Raw genomic sequence first — 27,065 nt, 5'->3', positions numbered from 1 at the left:
CCCACAAAACCAGCACGTGTCTCTGCCTGAAGATGCCAGACAGGCAAAGCTTCCTGGCAGAGAGGTGATACCTAAGGTGAGCACTGAGGATGAGTTAAGAATGAGGTGGAGAAGAAAGGAGCGGAAGGGATTTTCAAGCTGCATGTGTAAAAGCTCAAGAGATGTGAGCCATCATGATGTGTACCGGCATTCCAGGGAGTCTGCCATGACTAGACAGGAAGTCAGACTTGAACAAACAGCAGAAGCTGAGACCTCAGGGTGCACACCCCCAGGAACTTGGACTGGGTGGTCCGCCATCTTCATGGAGGAGCAATCCATAAATGACTGAAAAAAATGTTTAAGCCTTAGAGGCTTAAACTATCAGGACTGATGATATATATCAGAGCATCGGCAGCATAGAAGTGATGGGAGTTCTAAGATGAATGAGAAATGACAGAGGAGGAGAGGAAAGAGCACCATGCTGAACATAGAACTCCAAGGTACAAGACTAGGGTCTTAACCCCCTCAATCAAAGAGTCTTGGAGGGAGTGGCTGACTGAGCTGAAGGAACGCCAGGTGAGAAACTGTCTTGGAAGCCAAAGTGAGAAGTCTGAAAAATGAGAGTATGGTCACCATGTCACATCAAAGCAGCTCCTGAAGATAAGGACTGAATTGTCTCCAGTGGGCTGGATAATCGGGAAGTCTCTGGAGACTTCTGTAAATAGTTACAGTAGACTGGTCAGGACAGGACCAGAGTCAGGAATGGGAAGCGATTGAGTGGCGAAGGATAGAATTACCGAATGATGATGACTCTTTTACCAAGTTCAGGGCCAAAGGAAAGGAAAGAGGAAGTGCAAGGGGAGAGTACTAGGTCAAAGGGAGGTGTGTGCATGTGGGTGGGGGGTGAGTGTTGAGGGAAACTTGAGCATATTTCCAGGTGAAAGGCAAGGAGGGAGAAGTTAAAATAGCAGAGAGAGATAGGAGTAGATGGAGCAAGTGCTAGATGTGCCACAGGAAATGGAACCGGGTGTGTTTGTGGGGCAGGGAGTGGCTGGATTTGACCCTCAAGAGGACTACTTCAACCTTGGAGACAGTAGAGGGAGTGAGTGAGTGCTCAGTCGCTTCAGTCGTGTCCAACTCTTTGCGACCCCAAGGACTGTAGCTCACCAGGCTCCTCTGTTCATGAGATTCTCCCGGCAAGAATACTGAAGTGGGTTGCCATGCCCTCCTCCGGGGGTCTTCCCAACCCAGGGAACCTGTGTCTAGGATCGAACCTGTGTCTAGGTACACCTCCTGCATTACAGGAGGAGGCAGTAGAAGGGGGGTGTCTACATGAAACACGAGGAAAAGCAGGATGCTAGAAGTTGTAGCAGTACTTAGCCCAGGTGAACACTGGAAAGAAACCTGAATGAGGGCGTACATGTGGATCCTGACCCTTTCCAAATAGAGTCCAGAATAACTTTCCAATTCCAAAGGAACAGCACTCTTTCACAGTCACCCCAGGAATAAGGAAGGATCAGTTTGGTTCAGAAAAGGAGCAGTTTGTACGAGATATTTCAGACACAGAGTGTGAATAGTTCTGGGAGTAAGAGGTTCCAGGATTTGGATGTGGTATGGTGCTGAAATGCAGCAGAGAGGTAAGAGTCACTGCAATTGAGGAGGTAAAAGAAATGTGAGGCTAAGCTCTTGGATAGATGTATCAGGTAGGAATGGCATTCAGTGAAAACAAGAGAAACATGCCTACAGTGGCTTAAATGAGTAAAGGGTATGCATAATAAGTCCACAAGTAGACAGCTGTTGGTGATGGTTTAATAGCCTTTAGATGACAGGGTGTCTGCTATCATTCACTGCCTCCTGGTTCAAAGATGACTGCTCCTGTTCCAACCACCTCATCTGCAGTCAAAAAAGGAAGAAGAAAAGGTGGTATCAGCTGTTTGTGTTCCCTGTTATCAGGAAAGCAAAACCTTTTTCAAGAAACTATTCCGTCACTCCCAGCAGAGTCCCACATAGGTCTCTCTGAGAGAGCTGAGTCACGCAGCCTTCCCTAACTGCAGGGGAATTGAGAGAACTGGGAATGAGACCCATGACAGATTTAAATGCTGAGCCTGGGCACACTGCTGCATGCAATTAAATTCCAGGAAGATGTAGGGACTGGATATTGGTTAGACAAAGATGAGATCTGCCTCAATGGGTCCCCTGTGTGGTGGATGCCATCTTGTCCTTCCCCAGAGGGCTGGGACCATGGTCAGGTTCAGATGAGGACAGGATTGAGAGGGGAATAATGGAATGGTGGTCAGAGGCCAGAAATCCAGGGTCCTTGGGCTCCAGGCCTCGGTTTACTTTGTGGTCAAAAGGGAGCTCTTTGCAGAGTTTTGAGCAGGTGTGTAACAGGTAGACCTACACTCAGGGAGACGGAGACACAATGAGGCAAGAGAGGACCACAGCACCAGTGGGGTGGGACTAGTGGCTGTCCAGACTCTCACACCTCCTTTAGGCTGCTGGGTACCCTAGAAACATGAAGTGGGCAACCCAGGCTTCTGCATTACATAGCACTCTATTCACAAAAGGAAGGAGCAGCCCCAGAGCACACAATGAAAGCATGGCTCAGATGAGATGGGCCTCGGTGCTCCCCACTCCCACGCCTCTTCCCCAATGACTGTGGTCCTCACCATGGCCTCTCATTTGATGCCAGTCCTCTTGCTCAGCAACCCTCAGTCTCCTCTCATCCAGGGATGCTGGATAAGAGCTTCCCAGGACCCCATCTCCCACCCTCCTCCCCAGGGTCCTCTGTGCCCAAGAGTAGCACAGACAGGGAAACACAGAGGGGCAGACCATGGCCTAGACTCTGTCCAGGTGCCCACTAACTGACTGTGACGGGCCAAGAGAAAAGGTAAAGCTGACTCCTCATTTCAAGCCTGAGTGACCCATCCTGCAGCCCTTGGCAGTTCAGGGGACTCGAGAAGCAGTGGGAGCCCAGTGTGCATGTCTCAGATCAGCCAGATAGTAGGTAGATGAGCCCCTCAACAACACCCCTCTGTCCCTCCGCCCTTTGTCCATTTCATCAAATGAGTCCTGCACCCTCTAATCACAGGGCCTTTGCACAGGCTGTCAGTATGTCTGAATGCTCCCTTCCCCGCATTCTTCTCCATGTTAACTCCCACTCTTCCTCTGGACCCTGACCTAAGTGTCACTTTCCTAAGGATGCCTTTCCTGGCCCTTGGCATGCTCAGGTGTCTCCCTGCTTTCCCTTATAAGAACTGTGATTCTGTCTTAGTTAAGGCAATTACCACCAGCTACTGGGGGTTTCCCAGGTGGCACTAGTGGTGCCACTAGTTGGTTATGTCTCCAACGCAGGAGACATAAGAGATGCAGGTGTGATCACTCAGTCAAGATCTCCTGGAGGAGGGCACGGCAACCCACTCCAATATTCTTGCCTGGAGAATCCCACCGACAGAGCCTAGCAGGCTACAGTGCGTGGGGTCGCAAAAAGTCAGACAAGACTAAAGTGACTTAGCACAGCACAGCACACCAGCTACTGAGTCGAACTGAGGTCTCAGTGAGCAAGCACAATAGGAGTTTAGTTCCCCTAAATGTAAAATTCAGTGTGGTTTGCATAGCCCTCCTTCATTCTGTAGCTCCAGCATCTACACAATCCTGAAAACAGTACAAAGAGAGTTGAAAGAGAGGCATCAGTTCTTAAAGTCTTTCCCTGGAGGGGACACACATCACATCCACTCTTGATCCTTGGCCAGAATTCACCTCTTGGCCCCAAGTGAAACTGCAAGGCAGGTTGGGGACAGGGTGGGGGGGAGGGCTTTGTTGGGAAATGCAGAGGAGCACACACAATACTCCGGGAGCACTATCTCAGCTGCCGGTCTTCCTGAGAACCTTTTATCACAGTTGTCATTTTACAGTAATTTATAAGCTTCTTTGATGACAAGTGTCTCTCTCATTAGACTGCGAACCCCAAGAGGGCAGGAACTGTGTGTGCGCTGGCTTATCACTCATCTTCAGAGTACTATGAAGTTGATGCTCACTAAGTATTTATTAGATCACCCAACAAACGGGCAGTGGGCTCAGCAGTTGGGGAGTTCATCTCCGGAGACACAGGACATCAATTCAGAAGGAAAAAAACTTTGAAGTCTAAGAGGTGGTGCTGAGTTCAGGATCAGCAGGGGGCAGCGCATTTTGCTGGGGAAGAGTGAGAAGATCTGATCAGGAGAGGCGTGGGTGGATTTGCCCTGCAGCTTCTAGCTTCCTAAATCAGCTTTTATTCATCCACTTGCAAAGGCTTCGGGTCCCCCCTCCCCTGCTGCCTCAGGGCAAGTGGAGAAGGGGGAAGGTAAGCATAACCATCACCAACACCCACTCTTTCCCCTCCCTCTGTCCCCCTGCCAAAAATAATGTAGCGGCAGCACAATGGTCAGTCTCTATAATTAGGCAGGGCCAAGAGGGGTTGCTGTCTCTGAAGGGTACTTGTTTTCCCTCTGTTAGTAAGTAGTTAAGTAGTAACCAAAAGGGGAAGCTCTTTTTTCCAGGACAGATGGCTTAGGAACCGCTTTTTGAAAACAGGCAGGCGAGGAAAAGGAAACCATGGGGGAGAAAAAGCCTTCCAACCTCTGGAGAGGCAGGGACTCTGGCACAATCTAAACCCAGCTCTGCCTCTGATGAGCTTTGTGGTTCTGGCCACATCACACAGCCTCTCTGAGCTTCAACTTCCTCTGCAAAATTCACCATCGAGTCTAAGATGCACTTTTTTTTTTCTTCTCATTTTAACATCACTGAAATTAGGCTACAATTTGCAATCAATGTCAGGTTATAATACAGTTGATAGGGTTTTTGTCTTGTTCTCTCCTTCATGTTACATGGAGTAGGGGGATTCCCTGGTGGCTCAGGTGGTAAAGAGTCTGCCTGCAATTCGGGAAACCGGGGTTCGATCCCTGGGTGAGGGAAGATCCCCTGGAGAAGGAAATGGCAGCTCACTCCAGTAATCTTGCTTGGAGAATCCCATGGACAGAGCGGCCTGGCGGGCTACATTACAGTCCATGGGGTCGAAAAGAGTTGGACACGACTGAGCAGCTTCACCTACACTGAGTATCATTAGATCTGATGAAATACTGCCTGTCCCGTTTTGTGTTAGGATCAGCAATCACTCTGGCACAGGACCTGCACGTTGTAGTTTGAAAAACTGTGGCTATTTTAATTATATTGCTTCAAGACATAAAAACAGTCTTGGCACTTCTTGGGTGGTCCAGTAGTTAAGAATCTGCCATCCAATGCAGGGGACTTAGGTTCAATCCCTGGTCTTGGAACTAAGATGCCACATGTACAATTGTCATTGCAGGCCTTAGGAGGTACCCTTGCAGAGCTTCTTGTGGGAAGTGCTCTGATTTGTAGGTGGGACTGGAATACAGGGGCTTCCCTCGTGACTCAGCAGTAAAGAACCCCCCTGCCAATGCAGGAGACATCAGTTCGATCCCTGGGTCGGGAATATCCCATGGAGAAGGGAATGGGAAAGAGCCCACTGATTGGAAAAGACCCTGATGCTGGGAAAGACTGAGGCACATATAGAAGAGGGCAGCAGAGGATGAGATGGTTAGATAGCATCACTGACTCAATGGACATGAATTTGAGCAAACTCCAGGAGATAGTGGAGGACAGAGGAGACTGGCATGCTGCAGCCCTTGGGGTCACAAAGAACTGGACACAACTTAGCAACTGAACAACAACAGCAACTAGAATACAGACTAGAAGATGAGTGGGAGTGGGCGGGGGTAGAAAACGGAGAGGGATTAACAGGAGGAAAAATTAAAGGTGAAGTAATCAGCTCTCATCTTGTTGGAACTTTACAATGGCAATGGAAATGTAAGCCATGCTGGTTCCAAGCCTAGGAAAGACAAATGAGCTCAAATGAAGTGATCAAGCCTCACGGATGACTCAGCAAGGAGCAAAGAAGAACATCCAGGACAAATCTCCCTTAGCCTCAGAGAACCAGAGGCTAATCTCTGCCAGACCCGGAGGAGTTGAGAAGTCTGATTATTGTAAAGTTGGAAGGTGAAAATGTGACCTTTTCGTTCCTTTATTCTTTTTAATCAGAAGATAGAGACTGTTATTTGGTGAAAAGCTCCCTATTAATTTTTAAAGACATAAAGGAACACTTACATGCTTGGGAGTAGATCTAGAAAGAATGTCTACATTTACCCCTGATTTAGAACCCAGCTCCTTCCCCTCTCCCCACACCCCACCCCCAAGTGGTTTGTTCAATTTGGATTGTATGGTTTTGTTAAATTTTTGTTAGTCTGTGAACATCTGGGTATTTCTACTTCAATTTAATACTTGATTGTATAGTGTACTTTTGGAAATGCTTTTTATGAAAGGACTTCATTACTTAATGGAGCAGGGTAATGTTTAAAGTAAAATCAGGGTTTGATCTGTATCGATCTGGAGAAGTTCCACAGGATGTCAAATGTTTATGGTTTTGCAAGTCCCAATTGTAAGAAATCAGGGAAAGATATTAAAACATCAAGATAAATAATGGTACAAAGAAATTTGTGTAAGGAGTGACTCAGGACATTCATTATTATAGGAGAAGAGAATTACTAATGAATTACTGTAATGGTAGAATTGCTAATTGCTATGTTACCTTTCAGAGAAGGCAATGGCACCCCACTCCAGTACTCTTGCCTGGAGAATCCCATGGACGGAGGAGCCTGGTAGGCTGCAGTCCATGGGGTCGAGAAGAGTCGGACATGACTGAGAGACTTCACTTTCACTTTTCACTTTTATGCATTGAAGAAGGAAATGGCAACCCACTCCAGTGTTTTTGCCTGGAGAATCCCAGGGATGGGGTCGCACAGAGTCGGACACGACTGAAGTGACTTAGCAGCAGCATGTTACCTTTATGGCTGAATAGAGCAAATATAAAAATTCTCAGTTTCGCTTATAACTTAGCATGTAATTGTGTGAGTGCCCAGTTCTGCTCAAAAAAAGTATAAAGTTGTAGAACAGATTTATGTTTAGAAAATATAGATTACACAAAAATGCAGAATTGAGTTTTTGATCATAAGATAGCTTGGCAAAAAACATTATGGCAATTGAAACATGAGCAGTGCTTATAAATACTTTCTATGATGTAATTTATCCTTTAACTTGACCAACATGACATTTGAGATAATTTTTGTTAAAACAGTCAGTGATGAAACTTACATTTGAAATGGTGAGATAGAAATTGGGCTGTTTTCACATAATTTTCATTAGACACATTCCATAGTGTTTATTTGCTTGGTAATTTTAATACAAGCATGCAATGATTATTGGTGAACTTGAAGGGATTTTATATTTTTTTAGTGGTATCTCCAACCCATAACCTGGCCTGCCCTCTGAGGTGGTTTGTGGTATAATCATCATAAAAGAGGCCTGGACCATCAACACTTGGGATCAACTCAGATCTACTAAGAGATTACAAACACTTTCAATGATGATGTTACATTGTTGATACCTTATATATTTTGAAAATAATTTTTATTTCTTTTCATTTGAAACTTGTGTACTGTATGGTGGGTCCCTAGCCCTGGTCTGGTTTCCAGAAATTTACTTGTATGATCCTGGGAGTGGCTAGTAGGGTGTTCTGTGGAATTGGTATGGCTGGATGCACTGGGGTTTGCAGAAGCCACAACAGAGGCACACAGATCCTCAGCCTGGAAGAAACCAAGTTTCAGTCGGATGAATTTGCCCTGGACCATCTCCAGCACACGTTATGTACTTGATGTACTATTCCTCAGACACTGTGGCAATACAAATGACATCTTCTGTAGCCACCTGAAATAACTGGAGATACTGCAGCTCCTTCTTGGGGGCCCTGATGGCAAGTGGAGGCCGGGTGCCAAGACCATCAGCTGCATCCTAGCTGCCCCAGCTGGGCCTGTGCCCTGGGGTGCCGTCACCCAGACTGTGCCTGGACTGGAGGGAGTCTTCTTCACCCTTCTAGGTCTGAACAATCCTTTCTGGAAGCAATAGGACTGAACCACACTAGCTGGCGATTTCCCTGGGCTCTCTTCCACTGTAGCAGAATCTTGGGGTGGTTGGATCGCAGCCCAGGCTACTGCTTCAGTGAGGGCTTGGTGCCTGCCTTCCAGTCTCTGGAAGGCTCTGACCCCTGGATTCTTCTGGCAGAGGTCATCGGTCACCCTTCGTTATGAGGTCAGAGCAGAAAATGGCAAATCACTCCACAGTTCTTGCCTAGAAAATCCCATGAACAGAGGAGCCTGGCAGGCTACAGTCCATGGGGCCACAAAGAGTCAGACATGACTGAATGACTGAGCCCATGCCTGTACTGAGACTTGTCCTACCTGCTAAACTCAACCCATTTTGGGGAGGGGGGGGGCGTGGAGGAGGGGGGGGGCGTGGATGGGTAGGGAATTACCTGGATAGAAACAACAGGTTGATAGAACTCTACATCTTCTTGCCTTTTTGACCAGCCCAGCATGCGCTGCCTGGGGTAGGTCAGTGGGCTTCCTATGTAAGTGTTATAAGCCACCTCCTGCTATACCTCTCTGACATTTATACACAGTCATGTTCACACCCACCTAAACTCCCTCACCTGTATGCACTACACACACACACCAGCCACATGGACCCAAGGGAACCATGGCACTTTCCTCAGCTTAATAGATGCTCTTTTCCAGCTATCCCCTCTCAGCCCCCAAGAATGATGTCATTCACCAGGAATCAAGACCCAACTCTCCACCCTAAAACCCAGGACAGCCAGGATCCGGCTCCCCTTCACGGGGAACTATGAGCTTCGTCATGACAAATTACAGGGTGTCAAAAAGCCTCCTGAACTCTGGTCCACATGGCACCGTGGACCACATGGCCCAGTATGGACATGCAGCACAGGTGAGTCCCTACACTGGGGTGCCCCACGGCCTCTGAGACCGTACCCACAAGCTGCTCAGCTGCTGTGTGTAAGCCAGGCTGGAAGCCCCATAGCGCCTGGCTCCACCCAGGAGCAACTGGAATAGAATACAACAGGTTAATTGAAGGACACTGTTGGTCTCAGATTCACCTGGGTACTTGGACGCTGAGCTCCATCCAGTTCTTACATCCAGCACTCTCCTAGGTGGGTGTCCTCCAACCAGACGATACCATAAACAGTTTAAACAGCAGTCCCCAACCTTTTTGGCACCAGGGGCCAGTTTTGTGGGAGGTAATTTTTCCACAGACTGGGGTGGGGGATGGTTTCGGGATGATTCAAGTGCATTACATTTACTGTGCACTTTATTTCTATTATTATTGCATCAGTTCCACCTCAGATCATCAGGCATTAGATCCTGGAGGTTGGGGACCCCTGGTTTCAAGGGTATATTCATCTTTTGAAGATCAGGTCTTCCAATTAGGACAGTCTGGAAGAAACTTACCATGAGTACTTAATAAATCCTTGACCACTTCCAGCAAGGACTTGATGTCTTTGTAAAAATTAAAAACTGGGAACTCTAGCTAAAACAGGACATCCCAGAGTCAGGACTGGGGCCAAGACAGGGGACATCAGTCTGGAAGGGAAATTAGGATCTAACTAGGTTGCATATACATACAAATCCCACATAAGTACTTTTAGCCATCAAATCCCTACCTCTCTTTTTTTTCCTCACCAGGCCCTCACATGGTATGATGGCTCTAATCAGGGCGGTCACAATAAAAGACTCACTTCCAATCATTTTCAATTCATAAAGTCAATTTGGAGGAGCCCGTCCGTTCATAAAGCTGGACATTCTGAGGATGAACAATTCAGAGGTGTGCCTGTGAGTGAGCAGAGAAGGCCTTCTGCATATGCTTGGACCAGACCCGGTACTTGGTGATACTCTGAGGCCTGAGCCACACCATGTGGATTCTGAGGACTCACACGTGTGGCCCTCCAAGGCCCAAGGTCAGGAGCGAAGCCCTACATGAAAGGTGTTCTGATGTACAGTTATTTCCTGGACCTGGTCTTTAACACCACGTGTGGGCCAGTGTCCCCTCCCCCAATATGATTCAAAATACTTAAGGTTGAGTTGACCAGGCTTCTACATTCAAGTAGCCAAATCCTTATACACCAGAAATAGTACTTCTCTGGTTACCACAGCTATTAAAAAACCCATTTTTCCATTGCATCTTGTCAACAGATCTCCTCAAAATAAAAGAAATATTCTCTGGACCCCAAAGTTAGCAAAGGCTCCTCCCAAAATCATAGACCTGATTTTTCCCGCCCTCATCCAAGCCCATCCTAACTCAGCCCACCCATGTCTGCCTGGCTTGGGAGCCTCCCAAACATGTACACAGGGCAGCCATGTTGCTAGGAAACTTTTGCTTTTGTGTCTGTTTTTCAAAGAATCTAATTCTGTGAGAAGTCAACTCCCAGGACACAGATAGCATTAGAAACGGCTTTAAGGCTTGACGAGATGAACTCAACAGAAACTTACATAGTGGGCCCCAAAGGCTAACCACTGTGGCTTGAAATAGCTCAAAGAGACAAGAAAACTCAGTCCTGGCCACTTGACTTTCAACGATTGGTGTTTTCAAATAGCTAGCCTAGGCAACCACACAGCTAAATCTTTATCAAATGAGCCTGAATAACAGGAGCCAGCTGAGGCCACCCTAATTCAAGGAAGATCCTTCATTCTAAATAAGTCATAGCTGAGCACTCCTAGCGGGCTTCCCAGGTAGCTCAGGGGTAAAGAATCTGCCTGCCAATGCAGGAGACGCAGAGTTCGATCTCTGGATCGGGAAGATCCCTTCCTGGAGAAGGAAATGGCAATCCATTCCAGTCTTCTTGCCTGGAAAATCCCATGGATAGAGGAGCCTGGCAGGCTACAATCCAGGGAGTTACAGAGTTGGACACAACTGAGCTCGCACGCACACACACACACACACACGCACACGTACTCCTAGAACCCCCAGCACGATCAGACACGAACAACAGGCCAGTGTTGCATTCAGCAGTCCCTGGACAAGGTCCTTACCATTCTGTGGGGACTTCCAGAGTGCAGAGGACAGGAGAGGCTTGCTCTGCCATTATGATTCCTCCAGCATGTTCCCTGGGGAAGAGCCAGAAGACAGGCATGTACTGCTGCCAGGACGCCAACCCAGAAACATCCAGATGTCAGGTTTCTGGCAGAACACGCTCAGGTCAAAGCAAGGCCCCAAAAGACCCTGAAGTCTCCTTTATTTCGGATGCCAGAGGCCCCTGAAAACTGGACTCTATAATAGTTTTGGCCTCTTGATTGCTGATGTTCTATATGAGGTCACCAAGACAACTCACGGGAACTTCTAGACCAGAGCCCCCGGTCCAGCCATCACAGCCTTAGTGGTCAAGGTTGGATTCTAATCCACTGACTAACCAAGTGGCCTCAGTTTGCACCCAATTCTGGAAGCACAGTTCAAAGCCCCCTGAGTGCCCATCCACCCCTCTGTCCCCTGATTTTGTTAAAACATTAGGTGAGCCAGAGCCCAGAGAGGTCCTACCATTGCTATACACAGAGATGATCTTTCAGCCAGAATCCATTCTGCTTTGTAGATAGACTTTATTTTGGGGGGCTCCAAAATCACTGCAGATGGTGATTGCAGCCATGAAATTAAAAGACGCTTACTCCTTGGAAGGAAAGTTATGACCAACCTAGACAGCAATTAACAAGCAGAGACATTAGTTTGCCAACAAAGGTCAGTCTAGTCAAGGTTATGGTTTTTCCAGTGGTCATGTATGGATGTGAGAGTTGGACTACAAGGAAAGCTGAGCTCTGAAGAATTGATGCTTTTGAACTGTGGTGTTGGAGAAGACTCTTGAGAGTCCCTTGGACTGCAAGGAGATCCAACCAGTCCATCCTAAAGGAGATCAGTCGTGGGTGTTCATTGGAAGGACTGATGCTGAAGCTGAAACTCCAATATTTTGGCCACCTCATGCGAAGAGTTGACTCATTAGAAAAGACCCTGATGATGGGAGGGATTGAGGGCAGGAGGAGAAGGGGACGACAGAGGATAAGATGGCTGGATGGCATCACCGACTTGATGGGCATGAATTTGGGGAAACTCTGGGCATTGGTGATGGACAGGGAGGCCTGGCGTGCTACGATTCACGGGGTCGCAAAGAGCTGGACATGACTGAGTGACTGAACTGAACTGAAGTAGTTCTAGTTATTAAACATGGTTAATATGACTTCTGGCTACCTGTCATAGAATCAGCATGACACATTGCCTCATCCTGCCTCTAATAAGCTTTACAGCTTTGTCAATTATTTATTTTTGGCTATTCTGGGTCTTCACTGCTGCACAGGCTTTGACTAGTTGTGGTGAGCAGGGGCTACTCTCTAGTTGCTGGGGACATGCTTCTCATTGCTATGGCTTCTCGTGGAGCACGGGCTCTAGGGCGTGTGGGCTTCAGTGGTTGCGGTTCCTAGGCTCTAGAGCACAGGTTCAGTAGTTGTGGTGCATAGGCCCAGTTGCTTCACGGCATGTGGGATCTTCCCAAACCACGGATCGAACTGGCACTCAATGGGTCTTTGAACTGTGCTTCCAGAATTGGGGTGCAAACTGAGGCCACTTGGTTAGTCAGTGGGTTAGAATCCAGCCTTGACCACTAAAGCTGTGATGGCTGGACCCGGGGCTCTGGTCTAGAAGGTCCTGTGAGTTGTCTTGGTGACCTCATACAGACCTCATCGTTTCAGTCGAACAATGTCTCCTACATTGGCAGGCAGATTCTTTACCACTGGACCACCAGGGAAGCCCTGTCAAACTTTATCACCCAGGACACACTTTGTACAGTAAGAACAGATTCTCAAGCTTCATAAAGTGTCTCCTCAGTCCCAGGCACTGTGCTAGGCCTGGGGACAGCACAGAGACACCCAAGGGCCCTGAGAATTCTCAGGGGCTCGCTGGCTATCATTGGCCCCTGCACCTGGCCTCAGACACGTTTGCTTCAAATGGGGGAAATCATACCTGATATATTAAAAACAAACAGAAAACCTACCACCGATGTCTAGATCCCTCAAGCTGCAAGAGAGACAACTTCAGGATGGAGTTCAGCCTTCTCAATCATGCCCTTTGAAATCTTGAAGGCCATTTTCTGATTCCTGTGCAATTGCAGAGGTAGTGAATTCTGTCACCTGCTGCCATCAGAGAGCCCTGAGAATGCACACTCTTCCCAGTGCAGCCTTCCCTGCCTGCCCCGCTCCCCACTCAGAAGAAGGATGAGATGGGGTCGTGCATACATGCATGCTCAGTCATTCAGTCGTATGTGACTCTCTGCTACCTTGTAGACTGTAGCCCACCAGGCTCCTCTGTTCATGGGATTTTTCAGGCAAGAACACTGGAGTGGGTTGCCATTTCCTACTCCACGGGACCTTCAAACCCAGGGATCGAACCCGTCTCCTGCATTAGCAGACGGATTCTTTCTTTTTTATTTTTTTATCTTTTAATTGAAGGATAATTGCTTTACAGAATTTTGTGGTTTTCTGTCATACATCAACAAGAATCAAACATAAGTACACCCATGTCCCCTCCCTCCCAGACCTCCCTCCCATCTCCCTTCCCATTCCACCCTTCGCCTGTCACAGAGCCCCTGTTTGAGTTTCCTGAGTCATACAGAAAATTCCCGTTGGCGATCTGTTTTACTTATGGTATTGTAAATTTCTAAGTACTGTCTTCATACACCTCCCCTTCTGCCTCCTCTCCTCCCACTGTGTCCATAGGTCTGTTCTCTATGTCTGTTTCTCCGTTGCTGCCCTCAAAATAAATTCGTCAGTGACATCTCTTCAGATTCCGTATATATGTATCAGTACACAATATTTATATTTCTCTTTCTGACTTACTTCACTCTGTATAATAGGCTCTAGCTTCATTCACCTCACTAGAACAGATTCAAAAATGCATTCTTTTTCATGGCTGAGTAGTATTCCATTGCATATACATACCACAGCTTCTTTATCCATTCATCTACTAATGGATATCTAGGTTGCTTCCAAGTTCTAGCTATTGTAAATAGTGCTTCAGTGAACATTGGGGTACATGTGTCTTTCAGTTTTGATTTCCTCAGGGTATATGCCTAGGAGTGGGATTTCTGGGTCATATGGTGGTTTTATTCCTAGCTTTTTCAGGAGTCTGCATACCATCTTCCATAGTGGCTGTATCAATTTATATTCCCACCAGCAATGCAAGAGGGTTCCCTTTTCTCCACACCCTCTCCAGCATTTATTGTTTGTAGACTTTTTGATGATGGCCATTCTGACCGGTGTAAAGTGGTATCTCGTTGTAGTTTTGATTTGCATTTCTCTAATAATGAGTGATGTTGAGCATCTTCTCATGTGTTTGTTAGCCATCTGTATGTCTTCTTTGGAGAAATGTCTCTTCAGGTCCTTTCCCCACTTTTTGATTGGGTTGTTTGCTTTTTTGGTATTGAGTTGTATGAGCTGCTTGTACGTTTTGGAAATTAATTCTTTATCAGTTGTTTCCTTTGCTATTATTTTCTCCCATTCTGAGGATTGTCTTTTCACCCTGTTTGTAGTTTCCTTTGCTGTGCAAAAGCTTTTAAGTTTAATCAGGTCCCACTTGTTTATTTTTGTTTTTATTTCCATTTCTCTAGGAGGTGGGTCATAGAAGATCTTGCTTTGATTTATGCCATCGAGTGTTCGGCCTATGTTCTCCTCTAAGAGTTTAATAGTTTCTGGTCTTATGCTTAGGTCTTTAATCCATTTTGAGTTTATCTTTGTGTATGGCATTAGGTAGTGATCTAATTTCATTCTTCTGCACGTAGCTCTCCAGTTTTCCCTGCACCACTTACTGAAGAGGCTGTCTTTGCCCCATTGTTTATTCTGGCAGGCAGATTCTTTACCACTGAGCCACCTGGGAACCCTCACAGGGTTGGTCAGAGGCCTGTAGACCTTTTACTTTCTGACCAGTCTTTCCCTGGACTTTCCCTCTTGGGGCCTCCCTGCCCCCAGTTTTCAGGGAATGTTGCCCCCGGCATTTCTGACTTCCGGACTCACTCTTCCCTTCACACTGGTCACTCCGACATCCCCAGTGAGCGGCACTTCCTGTGGTGCCGCTCGGCCTCAGCCTGTGCTCCGCCCCACGCCTGCCCGGCTCAGACCCCAGCTGCCTTGACACCCATCTCCTCTCTCCTTCAAAGGCAATCCTGGGTGTGTTTCCCCCCGGTTCAGATCAAAAGCATCTCACACTGGTTCCTTATCCAGCTCGGCACAGGACGTGGGCATTCCCTTCCACAACTCCACCACCACCTGAGGGATCCAGGGCCACGCTGTTGCTCTCCGTTTACACATGGCCTGAGTTGTCCAGGGGTGGTTGTCCACAGGGCCAAGCCACGGAAGGGGTAAACAGAGTCTCAGGGCACAGATGGTTGTCATCCCAGGGGGACAGTCAGGGGCTGCCATCAAAGAGAGGTCCTCTCTGGAGCTATGACAAAATTCACCTGAGAATTAAGGAGATGATTTATTCAGGCTACTGTACCAAGGATAACATTCATTAATGAGAAAAATCTCAAAGAAAAGGAAGGGAACCTGGGGTTTTATAGAGGCAGGTAAACAAGGGAGTCAGCTTGGAGTCTTGTGGGAGGAAGGATGGAGTTGAGACTTCCCTCGGAAACTCTGAGAGCAGCGTGGTCCTTCGTGGTTAGCTGGTTTGTCATTTCTGAGGCACAGAGTGTAGGAGGAGTTTCTTAACCATCGCTGCTGAAGTGGCACAGGGCACAGATAAAGATCGATATTGTCAGTCCCGCCTCCCCTTTCAAGATGACTATCACTTATCACTGAACAACTCAGAGGCAAGCATAAACCTCCTGAGTGGCATGAGGCAGGGCCTGAGAAGGTGTCTCTCCAGGATTCAGGCTGGTGGTGTTCTTATATAAATGGTGGCTCATCTGAGGTGGTGGGGCAGAGGTCAGTTGTTTTATGGTCCTGGAGATCAGATATCTTAAAAGAGGGATGCCTAAAACAGAGAAATAATACTTTAAAAGTTGTGTTAAAGAGCCAGGAGTTGAACCTTGAGAATTAACCAGTGGCTCCACAGAGTCAACCTTAGTTCCTTAAAAGTGTCAAGTCATTTCTGACTAAATGAACATCCTTCTCAATTATGGGATCCCAGGCAAAGCCTTGGGTTTATAACCAGTGTTTCCAATTATGCCTTGTTAATAAGGAACAGGTTCTTATTGAAGTATGAAAATAATTATACTGCCATGAAATTAAGAATACTCACCAGAGCTTCTCAATTTTGTAACCATCAAGGAGGGAGAATATGGTATTTACACATGGTTTGTTTCTGGTTAGTGAAGTATAGTCTACTGAATTGTTAAACTTATACATCACTTTGGGGCTTTCCAGGTGGCACTAAGTGTAAAGAACCTTCTGCCAATGCAGGAAGACGTAAGAGATGTGGGTTCAATCCCTGGGTTAGGAAGATCCCCTAGAGAAGGAAATGGTGACCACTCCAGATTCTTGCCTGGAGAATCCCATAGACAGAGGAGCCTGACATGTTAGTCATAGTCCATAGGGTCGCAAACAGTCGGACACGACTGAAGTGACTTGGCACACACATGCATGGCTTTAGAGAAAAGAGGATGGAGTTCCTTATATACCCAGAAATCAGAACGTTGAAACAACATCAACAATATTCTAAACAAAACCCACCATCACCCCTCACCCATTCATTCAGTCCTAGGTAACTAACTCATGTTCCACTGGATTTTGGTTTTGTTGTGGTGGTGGTTGTTGTTCAGTTGCCAAGTCACGTCCAGCTCTTTGTGACCCCATGGACTGCAGCACACCAGACTTCCCTGTCCCTCACCATCTCCCGGAGTTTGCCCAAGTTCATGTCCTTGGAGTCAGTGATGCCATTCAACCATCTCATCCTCTGAATTCATTTGTGTCTCAGTTAAAAATCTAGAAATCCTGAATCATCCCACTAGTATGGTCTCAGAGTTGTCTAAATAAGGCCATCAGAAGACTGTACCCCAAGATGTCTAGCCCAGTCCTTTTCTGCAGGTCTTTAAGACAGCCCTTCTTTGTCGAAGACAAGCACTGTAGTCTGTAGCTGATCGCAAGTTCTTTCAGGGGAAGCATAAGAGAAATCCCCAAACTATCTTTAGATGACAAAACAAGATGGCTGTGGTTAACCTATTACTGACACACTTCAAAAGTGAAAGATCTGCTGGAAGTTCCTAACAGGAATAGTACAGCTGACAAGGAAATTCAGTGATTTCTACGGCATACAAACCAAAAAGACAAAGTCAATCCAGAAAACATTGTAGACAAGATATCTGTTAACATAATGAGCAACTCTATTTTCAAAGAAGAGTGAATATTATATCTAATTTATAAAAATGGAGTAACATAACCTTCAAAGGAAAAAATCTTCAGATATAACATATAGTAATCCTCACATAACAATATTCCGTGAATTTACTGAACACATAGCTACAATACACTAGAAATACATAAAGAATATCCAATAGACTCGGTAAATCTGGAATTGGTCCTAAACATCTGCATGTTAATATAACTCCATAGTTAAGTGATACGAGTTTCCCGCTGAAAACCACTGCTCAAGTAGATGCTAGATTCAAATTAAAGCTATGACCAAGTTACCATTTTAAGAAATAGCCGGAATTATGACTGACAACACCTACTGTGGCAGTCAGCACTCTGCCCTGTGTCCATGGATTCTACATTTGTGGATTCCAACAACTGAAAATAGAAAATATTCTGGGAAAAAAATTCCAGAAAGTTCCATAAAGCAGAACTTGAACCCAAAGCACATTAACAATTGTTCAAATAGCATTTACTTTGTGTTTGCATTACATTTACAATGTATGAGACAAACTAATCTAAGGAATACAGTAGGAGGCACATAGTTTATATACAAATACTTTGCCACTTTCTGTGAAAGACTTGAGCATCCACAGATTTGTTATCTGTAGAAGATCCTAAAACCAGGTCCCTGTGAATACAGTCATTTCTGGGATGACTGTAAGCAGCACCGGGAAACAACAGGGCCAGTGAGAGCGTTGACAGTGCTCTAGGAATTTTCCCTAGAGCATATAGTTCATGAAATCCAAATTTAATTACATTCTACCATATGATTTACCTGGGGACATGCTAAGGACATCTCTTCTGATTTAACAACTCTTCCCATGCAATTCATCAACAGTAACCATCAAATAAACTCATTATTTCTGCCATTTCTCTTTTTACAATGAAAGATCAAATCATTTGTGTTTTTTCCTTTGGGAAATCTTAAAGACAGTCTAAGATGCAAAAGGAATCATTTAGGGTCAGTTTGGGGAAAGGCAAAATATCAAAAGTTGTCAGGAAATTTGAACACCCGAATAAGGTAGGGTCATGAGTTCCTGAGAAAGAATGCTTGGCTACTCACTTAAAGTGACAAGAAAGGATTTTAAAAATAAACATAGGCGGTAACGTGATTGTAAAGAATCTTAGCTCTTTCCAAAGTAAGAAAACTTTGTTCTCTTAAATAACCAAGGACATAATAAAGTCAGCAGAAGCCATAGAAGGTTATTCTGGCAAAACAGAATCTGTTACCTTGGCAAACTACACAGAAGGTAAAGAATAACCTTTTACAACCTCATATTCATGTCCGATAACTGCTCTAACAAATTTAGGAGCTTGGAACAACATAGTTATATTATCTTATAGTTCTAGAGATCGGAAGTCCAAAACCCAGTCTCACTGGGTTGAAGTTAAGGTGTCAGCAAAGCTACTTCCTTCTGGAGGCATTGAGAGAGCATCCATTTCCTTTTCCAGAAGCTACAGTCTCTTTTCATTCCTGACTCAGGGCCCCTTCCTCCATCTTCAAAGCCAGCAGTGAACTAGCTTTCTATCTCTTTCAGCTTCTGTTGTCGTATCACCTTTTTCTTATTCTGAACTCCTTCCTCCCTCCTATAAAGACAATTTTGATTACATTGAGCCCACCAGATATCCAGAATAATCTCTCCATCACAAGTCCTGAACTCAAATATTCACAGGTTCCAGAGACTGGGCCATGGCCATGTTTAAGGGGTCATTAATCTGCCAAACCTCTCACTGAGGGAGGCCAATCATTTTCTCATCTTAACAGAGAGAAAACCAAATTTTAATTTTATGTCAGTGTATCTGATACTAAACCTCTTTTTGAAAATCTTATAAGTAAATCCATCAAAAATTAGCCAGCTTTGACAAATAAAATTTCATTTTCTAGAACCTTCTATTACTTTTATATTCATCAGGTTGTGACCTACTCTTTCCTCTTTCTCATTCTGGAACAACCAGTCCTTTTACCTTAGGACAAAACCACTCTTTTTTTTTTTTTCTTAACAAAAGACATCCTGCATATCTGAGCTCCCAGAAACATTCTCCTGATTTCACAGAAGCAAGATCTTCATGGATCTCCATCCTCTTCTTTCTTTGCTCTTACAGAGACGGAAACTTTTTTCTCTTCTGCTCCCATGAAGCTTCCTCCATCCTTAGGGACCTCCAGATATCTGTGATGCCCTTCTCTTCCTTGTATCTTCAAATTGTTAAACCATTTCTTCCCACAAGCATTTAAACACGTCCAAGGCTCTGCTGTCTTCCAGAGCTCATCTTGACCAGGCCTTCCTCTCCACTTTCCTGTCTTGAAAGTACAAACTCTGCTTGTATTTTCCCTTTCTAGAGCTGCCATTCACAACTTCAACACACTGCCATACGATCACCTCCTCACCCATCACTCCACTGGTATGGCTCTCTCCAAGGTCACCCAAATCCTCTTGTTGCCCCAGCCAACCACAACTTCCAAACTTGTATCACTTGGTCTGACTGTAGCGCTAGACTTTTGACTAATCTCTTCTGGCAGTCCCAGAGCCGGTTGGAAAAGAATTTCCAGAGACAGAGTATTTCAGAAAGGAGCGAGTTTATTAAGAACAAACAGCAGAGATGAGGTGGGAGCAGTGGGCACAGCGGGCTCATCTCCTGATAGACCAGGGAGAGCTGACGGGATGGATGGGTTACGACAGTGGGCCAGCTCAAGGGAGAGCTGACACTTTAGTAGCCGATTTTTATAGCCTCGAGAAAGAGAAAATTCCTGCAGGAAGGACAGCATAAGGTGATTGGTTAGGGCGCTATAGGGTAAGTATTTGGGTGGGCGTTTTTTGCCTAATTTGGAGTCAGGAAGCTCGCCAGTAAGGATCAGGAAGGCTTTTGGCAATGGTCCGCTCTGGAGGTGACCTTGGTTCTGGGTTCCGCATCTGTGGCCTTAGTACAAGGCCTCGCAACTGTGACCTTGGTGTGGAACTCCACATATTCTTTCTCTGGAAGTGTGTCTGCAGGATATATGCTTTCCTGTCATGTGATGGTTCCCAGATGGTGTCCGTCTAACTAGATAGCTCTATTATCTGATCAGTTGCCTGGTTTTCATCCTGTATTCTTGATTTTCTCCTACCATCTATATTCTTCAAATCACCAATTACTGCCTTCTAGCTACTTTTTGTTCTAACTGATTCACTTTTCTCCATGCCTCCAAGATCAGGCCCCATTATCTCTTGCCAAAATGAGAATAACCTGGCCTTTTTCCCATCCACAGTACCAGCAGGCTCAGAGTGATGTCTGTAAACCTAAAGAACGATGTGAATTGGTCACTCCACAGCTTAAAGTTTCAATACTCCATCTACCCAACCTACCCCCTTTGCCTTCACGTTGAAACCCCGTCTCCTGAACACAGATGATGTGGGTCTTCATTACCGGGACTTTGCTTATCCTCCAATCTTATCTGGTACCAATTTCCCTACACAAGTCCTGGACAACATGAGGGACCTTGAGGATATTCAGGTATTCTACTAAGTGAAATAAGTCAGACAGAGAAAGACAAATGCTGTATGTTCTCATTTATATACACAGAATCTAAAAAAGATGAACTCACAGAAATAGTAGAATGATGGCTGCTAGGGGCTGCAGCTGGGGAAAATGAAGAGATGTTCATACTATGTCTAAAGTAAATATAATATGTATAATGTGCATATACTATACATATGTCACATGTATAATGCACACAGAGATGTACATATCTAATATACAGCATGGTGACTATAATTAGCAGTACTCTATTATAATGGAAGTTATTAGGAGAGTAGATCTTAAATGTTATCACTGCACAGTTCAGTTCAGTTCAGTTGCCAAGTCGTGTCCAACTCTTTGCAACCCCATGGGCTACAGCACACTGTGCTTCCCTGTCCATCACCAACTCCTGGAGTTTGCTCAAACTCATGTCCATCAAGTCGGTGATGCCATCCAACCATCTCAGCCTCTGTCATCCCCTTCTCCTCCTGCCTTCAATCTTTCCCAGCATCAGGGTCTTTTCCAATGAATCCACACAAAATCATGTGAGGATTATGTGAGGGGATGAAGATTTGAACTAAACTTATTATGGTAATCCTTCTGCAATGCATATATGGACCTAATCATCATACTGCACACCACAAACTTATGTTGCAAGTCAATAATATTTCAGTAAAGCTGGGGAAAAAAGAAATAACAAATTAAAAAAAATTAAATTCCCCTCCCCAAGCACTAAGCTCTATATAGTGAACTACTGGCATGCACTTCCCCAAATTCATTGTTCTTTCCTGTGTTGGGAGCTATTCACATGATCTTCCTTGAGCATTTACCGCCATTTTCAGCTGGCTAAATCTTATTCATGCGTCATGTCTCACTCTCTGTAATTGCTGTTTCTTTGTGTGCCTTTCCTGGACTGCAGGCTGGCTGAAAGCAGGGACCATGCATTGGCCCAATGTCTCCTTCCTACTGTTTGTGCCCAGTAATTATGTGTTCTCAATATGTATGTGTTGAATAAACAAAGTTTCAATGAGCTTCAGAGCAGGTTTGGTGGGTATGAGGGTGTGGGAAGGGTGAATGGGTGGGAGGAGCAGTTCAACAGGAGAGTTACAGAGTTCAAGCTTCAAAGGTAGACGCTTGGTAACTGCTGGGACCAGGGTGGGGCTAACCAAGAGGTTGCTGAGTGGAGTGGAAGTGAAGGTCACTGGGGCAGAGAACACGAGGGAATCATGACCTAATATGTTGGATGAGTGGCACTTATGTTGCCCTGGAGAAGTCAGGCACAGGGTGGGGCGGGCAGGGAAGCTGTGAGTCAGGCTTCAAAGTCCTTCACGAGTGGTGTGATTAAGGCAGGGAGGTGCCTTTATCCCATGGCCCAGCTTCAGCAGAGGAGAGGAGGGGAAATGAAAATGATGGAGGAATTACATAGGACCAACACAGACTCCAGAAGAATGTGACCTTGCCGTATGACCCTGAGGTCTGTGGACATGGCTTGAGAGAGTGAGGGGGCCTCTGCTTGAGACGGCCTCGACATGAAGAGGTCGAAGAATTTCCCAGAAAGAGATTATGCTTCATATATTATAATTATAGAATATATCATAAAATGCATATGTAATATATTAAAAGAAAGGGCTTGGAGTCCAGTAGAAGAATTGAGAAGGAATCTCCCCAAGTGCAAACTCAAGTGGTCAGACGGTCAACTGGTCAGATGCTACTGCTCCTTTCACTTTGGCTTCAGAATTTGTTATAAACCCCTTCTCCAGAAATTTCTGCCATCTTGCTGCTACAATTCTTGGCTGTACTGGACTTATCCCACTTTAAGAGATTAATCTGGAATCCTGCGCTGACCCTTAAATCAAAGGAATCAAAACCTTGCATGTGGGATTATCCGCCCCCATGCATTCTTTTATTCTGTGGGAAATTGGGTCCCAATTTGTTTTTGTGGTCTGTCAGCACAATAAAGGCCACCCTTTGGGGGACTACAGTTAAAAATAATTCTCTTCTTTAAAAAAAAAAAGCTGTGGGGGTAAAGACCTCATTGAACAAAGTTTCAAAATCAGATAAAACTTGCATTCTGCTCACTGCAGAGGGCCAGGCGCCTCCCATCCATGGCAATTGGAGAGAAGCAGAGACAGCTCCGGGCATCTGCTTGCTCAGGGCTTTTCATCAGCTGATTTCTCCCTGAGCCTAGACAGCTATAGTTTTTCTAATAGTTTCTGATATGTTTGAGATCAGTTGCCCTTGGTTGGAATGAACTTTACTTTTAGTGTGCTATTATTTTACTTGTACTCCATAATTTTTATTTAGGTTTTTCATATATGCATGGGTGCATGCTAAATCACTTCAGTTGTGTGTGACTCTCTGTGAATCTCTGGACTATGTAGCCCACTAGGCTCCCCTGTCCATGGGACTCTCCAGGCAGGAACATTGAAGTGGGTTGCCATTTCCTCCTCCAGGGGATCTTCCTAACCTGGGAATCAAACCCTAGTCTCTAATGTTTCCTGCATTGGCAGGCAGGTTCTTTACCACTAGCACCATCTGGGAAGCCACATATATATATATATATATATACACACACACACACTAGCAAGATTAGTCTGGTTTTCTTTGTGTGTGTTGCATTTACTAAGGTTTTGGTATCAAGACCATAACCAGAATAAGAAGAATCTTCCCCCACTCCAGGCACAACTGTTAGAAATGCAGAATCCCAGGCCCCACTCTAGGCCAATGGAATCAATATCTGCATTTCAACAAGACCCTCTGGTAACATACGTGGACATGAGTGTGAGAAGCTGCCCCAGGCCTTGTCATTGACCAGAAACTGCTTCTTCCGTGGGGGCTTCCCAGGTGGCAAAGTGGTAAAGGATCTGCCTGCCAATGCAAGAGACCCAAGAGACACGGGTTCGATCCCTGGGTCGGGAAGATGCTCTGGAGGAGGAAATGGCAATCCACTCTAGTAGTCTTGCCTGGAGAATCCCATAGACAGAGGAGCCTGGCGCGCTACCGTCCAAAGGGTCGCCAAGAGTCGGACACGACTGAGCAACTGAGGACAGCACGGCTTCTTCTGTACACTCAGTGTGAGCAGTCTGGCTCTCTGCTTTTCCAGCTCACCTGGCCTGCTGTGCTGACCACACCAGCCTTTCACTTATCACTTAGTTCCTGCCACCACCTTCTCAGGGTCTCTGTCCTCGCATTGCCCCCACCTCTTCCCCCATTTCCTCCCTCCCTCCTATCCAGCTTGGAGGCAGCAGTTAGGCATTATTATTACTTCCTTGCACACACCCTTCCCTTTCTTGTCCCTTCTTCTCCTAATGGAGTCATGCGGCAAAAAAAAAAAAAAAACAGAAAGTGAAAGTCAGTCAGTTGTGTCTGACTCTTTGCGACACCGTGGACTGTACAGTCCATGGAATTCTCCAGGCCAGAATACTGGAGTGGGTAGCCTTTCTCTTTCCAGGGGATCTTTCCATCCTTCCCAGGGATCGAACCCAGGTCTCCTGCATTGCAGGGGGATTCTTTACCCGCTGAGCCACAAGGGAAGCCCAGAATAACCCTGGTTGAATTCAGGTCCCCACCATCCTGTACTTGGACCTTTCTAGGAAATTGTGGCCCCCGAGAAATAGAATGATCCTATTGACCAGCTGTTCTGTATATGGTCCCTTCTCCCCTCAAATGTCCAACTCCTCCCCCTGCCTGCTCTGAGCTTATGACCTTGCTTCCTGTTGCCCTGAGAAAACAGAAACCCTCAAGGGAACGTCCAAGCATTCTGGCTCCTCTTCTCCCGGGCTGCCCCCCTGTTACTGTGAGTGAACTCTTGCTTTGCTGGTCTCCAAGGTCCCCAGCCCCAGCTGTGTGCTGTAACCTTCTCTTCTTGCTCACTCCAGGACAACTCTCCAGGAAATGCTGCCCCACCCCAGTCATCATCAAATTTTCCCTCGTTACTGAATCATTCCTATCATCACATAAGCTGTCTCTAACAGTTCCTATTGTCAAAACAAAACAAAACGAAATAAAACAAATGAACAAAAAAATTTGTCTTGACTCCACATTCCCTTCTGGCTACCACCTCATTTTTCTGCCCTCCTTTAGAGCAAAGCTTTTTGAAAAAATTGTCTGCACCCGTGGGCTCTCGTCCTAGAGCTCAATTCTTTCTAGAGATCTTTCCAGGTCTCGTTCTTTCCAGAGAATGAGGCTTTTCCACCAACCTCTGCGGAAGCAGCTCTTCCCAAGGCCACTAGTAGCCCCTATGGCACTGACACCAATAGCCAATCACCAGGACTAACTGTACTTGACCGGCTAGCTACATTCGGAGGCATTCCTCCTCTATCCCAGCATGCAAAGCTCTCCTGGGCCTCCTCCTCCTGCCATGCTGGCTCCTCTCAGCATCCTTTGCTGGTTCTTGACCTCCCAATGTTGGGGCCTCAACTCACCCTTGGCCTTGTCTTTTATTAGCACTCTCTGCTTAAATGATCTCATCAAACATTGAGATTTTACTTACTCTGTTAGTCACTCTGTTGTGTCCGACTCTTTGTGACCCCATGGACTGTAGCCCACCAGGCTCCTCTGTCCATGGACTTCTCCAGGCAAGAATACTGGAGTGGGTTGCCATTTCCTTCTCCATACTTACTCTGAGGACTCCCCAAATTCTATCTCCAGCCCAGACCTCTCCCCCAAACCCCAGACTTCTACATCGAACTTCCTACTTGGGTGTCTAATTGACAGCTCAAACTTATTATGTTTTTGTTTTTTAGTCACTCAGTCATGTCTGATTTTTTGCAACCCTGTGGACTGCAGCACACCAGGCTCCCCTGTCCTTCACTACCTCCTGGAGTTTGCTCAAACTCATGTCCACTGAGTCGATGGTGTCATCCAATCATCTCATCCTCAGTCGTCCCTTTCTCCTCCTGCCCTCAGTCTTTCCCAGCATCAGGGTCTTTCCCAATGAGTCGGCTCTTTGCATCAGGTGGCCAAAGTATTGGAGCTTCAGCATGAGTCTTTCCAATGAATATTCAGGGTTGATTACCTTTAGGATTGACTGGTTTGATCTCCTTGCTGACCAAGGGACTCTCAATAGACTTCTTCAGCACCACAGTTCGAAAGCATCAATTTTCGGCACTTAGCCTTCTTTATGGTCTAAATGTATTTCTAAGTTACTCACCTTCATATCTGTTTCGGTTTAAGTCTTGTCCATTTCATCAAATTGTATCTTCCAGTTGCTTGAGAAGACAAAAAACAAACAAAACTTAGAAATCAGCAAAATCACGTCAGCTCCACCTTTTAAATGTGTCTAGAACAGGACCACTTCATTAGTCTTCCACTGGGCTAAGTCTATCTTCTTGTCACTGCAAAAGCCTTCCAACTGGTCTCTTGGGTGAAACTCTCAGGCCCTTCAGGCTAGTCTTCACACCACAACCAGAGTAATTCTTTTGAAATGTCAGACCACGTCCTCTCTCTGCTCAAAACACTCCAAATAGCTCCCGCTCTCCTAGAGGGTAAACACCAAAGTCCTCACTTTGGCCTATATGGCATCCTACTCTTCTCAACTCTCCCCTCTACGCTCAGGGCTCTTGCCTCGGTAGGCTCCAAGGCATCTCCCTCCTCAGGGCGTTAGTTTTTGCTGTTCCTTCTGCCATTCCATATACATAGCTCATAGCAGTCTCTTTCTTCAAATAGCTACCCTGGGCTTCCCAGGGGGCATCATGTTAAAGAATCTGCCTGCCAATGCAAGAGATGCAAGAGACCTGGGTTCTGATCCCTCGGTTGGGAAGAGCCCCTGGAGTAGGAAATGGCAACACACTTCAGTATTCTTGCCTGGGAAATTCCATGGACAGATGGAATTTCACGGACTACAGTCCATGGAGGTTGCAAAGAGTCAGACACGACTGAGCAGGCACGCATGCACCCTTTGTGGGAGCACTGTACATAACAATACCCTGCACTCTCTCCCTTTCTTAGCCTGTGTGATTTTCTCCACAGCACTGAAATCCATCTGAAGTAATATATTCAATAAATCAATCAATCACATGCAAACTTTACAGGACACCCTATAACCTCTGTGGGTGGTGGGTGGTTTAGTCACTAAGTCGTGTCCGACTGTTTGCCACCCCATGGACTGCAGTCTGCCAGGCTCCTCTGTCCGTGGGATTTTCCAGGCAAGAATACTGGAGTGGGCTGCCATTTCCTTCTACAGGGGATCTTCCCAACCCAGGGATCCAACCCGGGTCTCCTGCACTGCAGGCAGATTCTTTACCA

Source organism: Cervus elaphus, chromosome 8 (genome assembly GCF_910594005.1).
Source record: "Cervus elaphus chromosome 8, mCerEla1.1, whole genome shotgun sequence".
In the NCBI taxonomy this organism is placed as follows: domain Eukaryota; kingdom Metazoa; phylum Chordata; class Mammalia; order Artiodactyla; family Cervidae; genus Cervus; species Cervus elaphus.
This window is presented reverse-complemented; position numbering follows the sequence as displayed.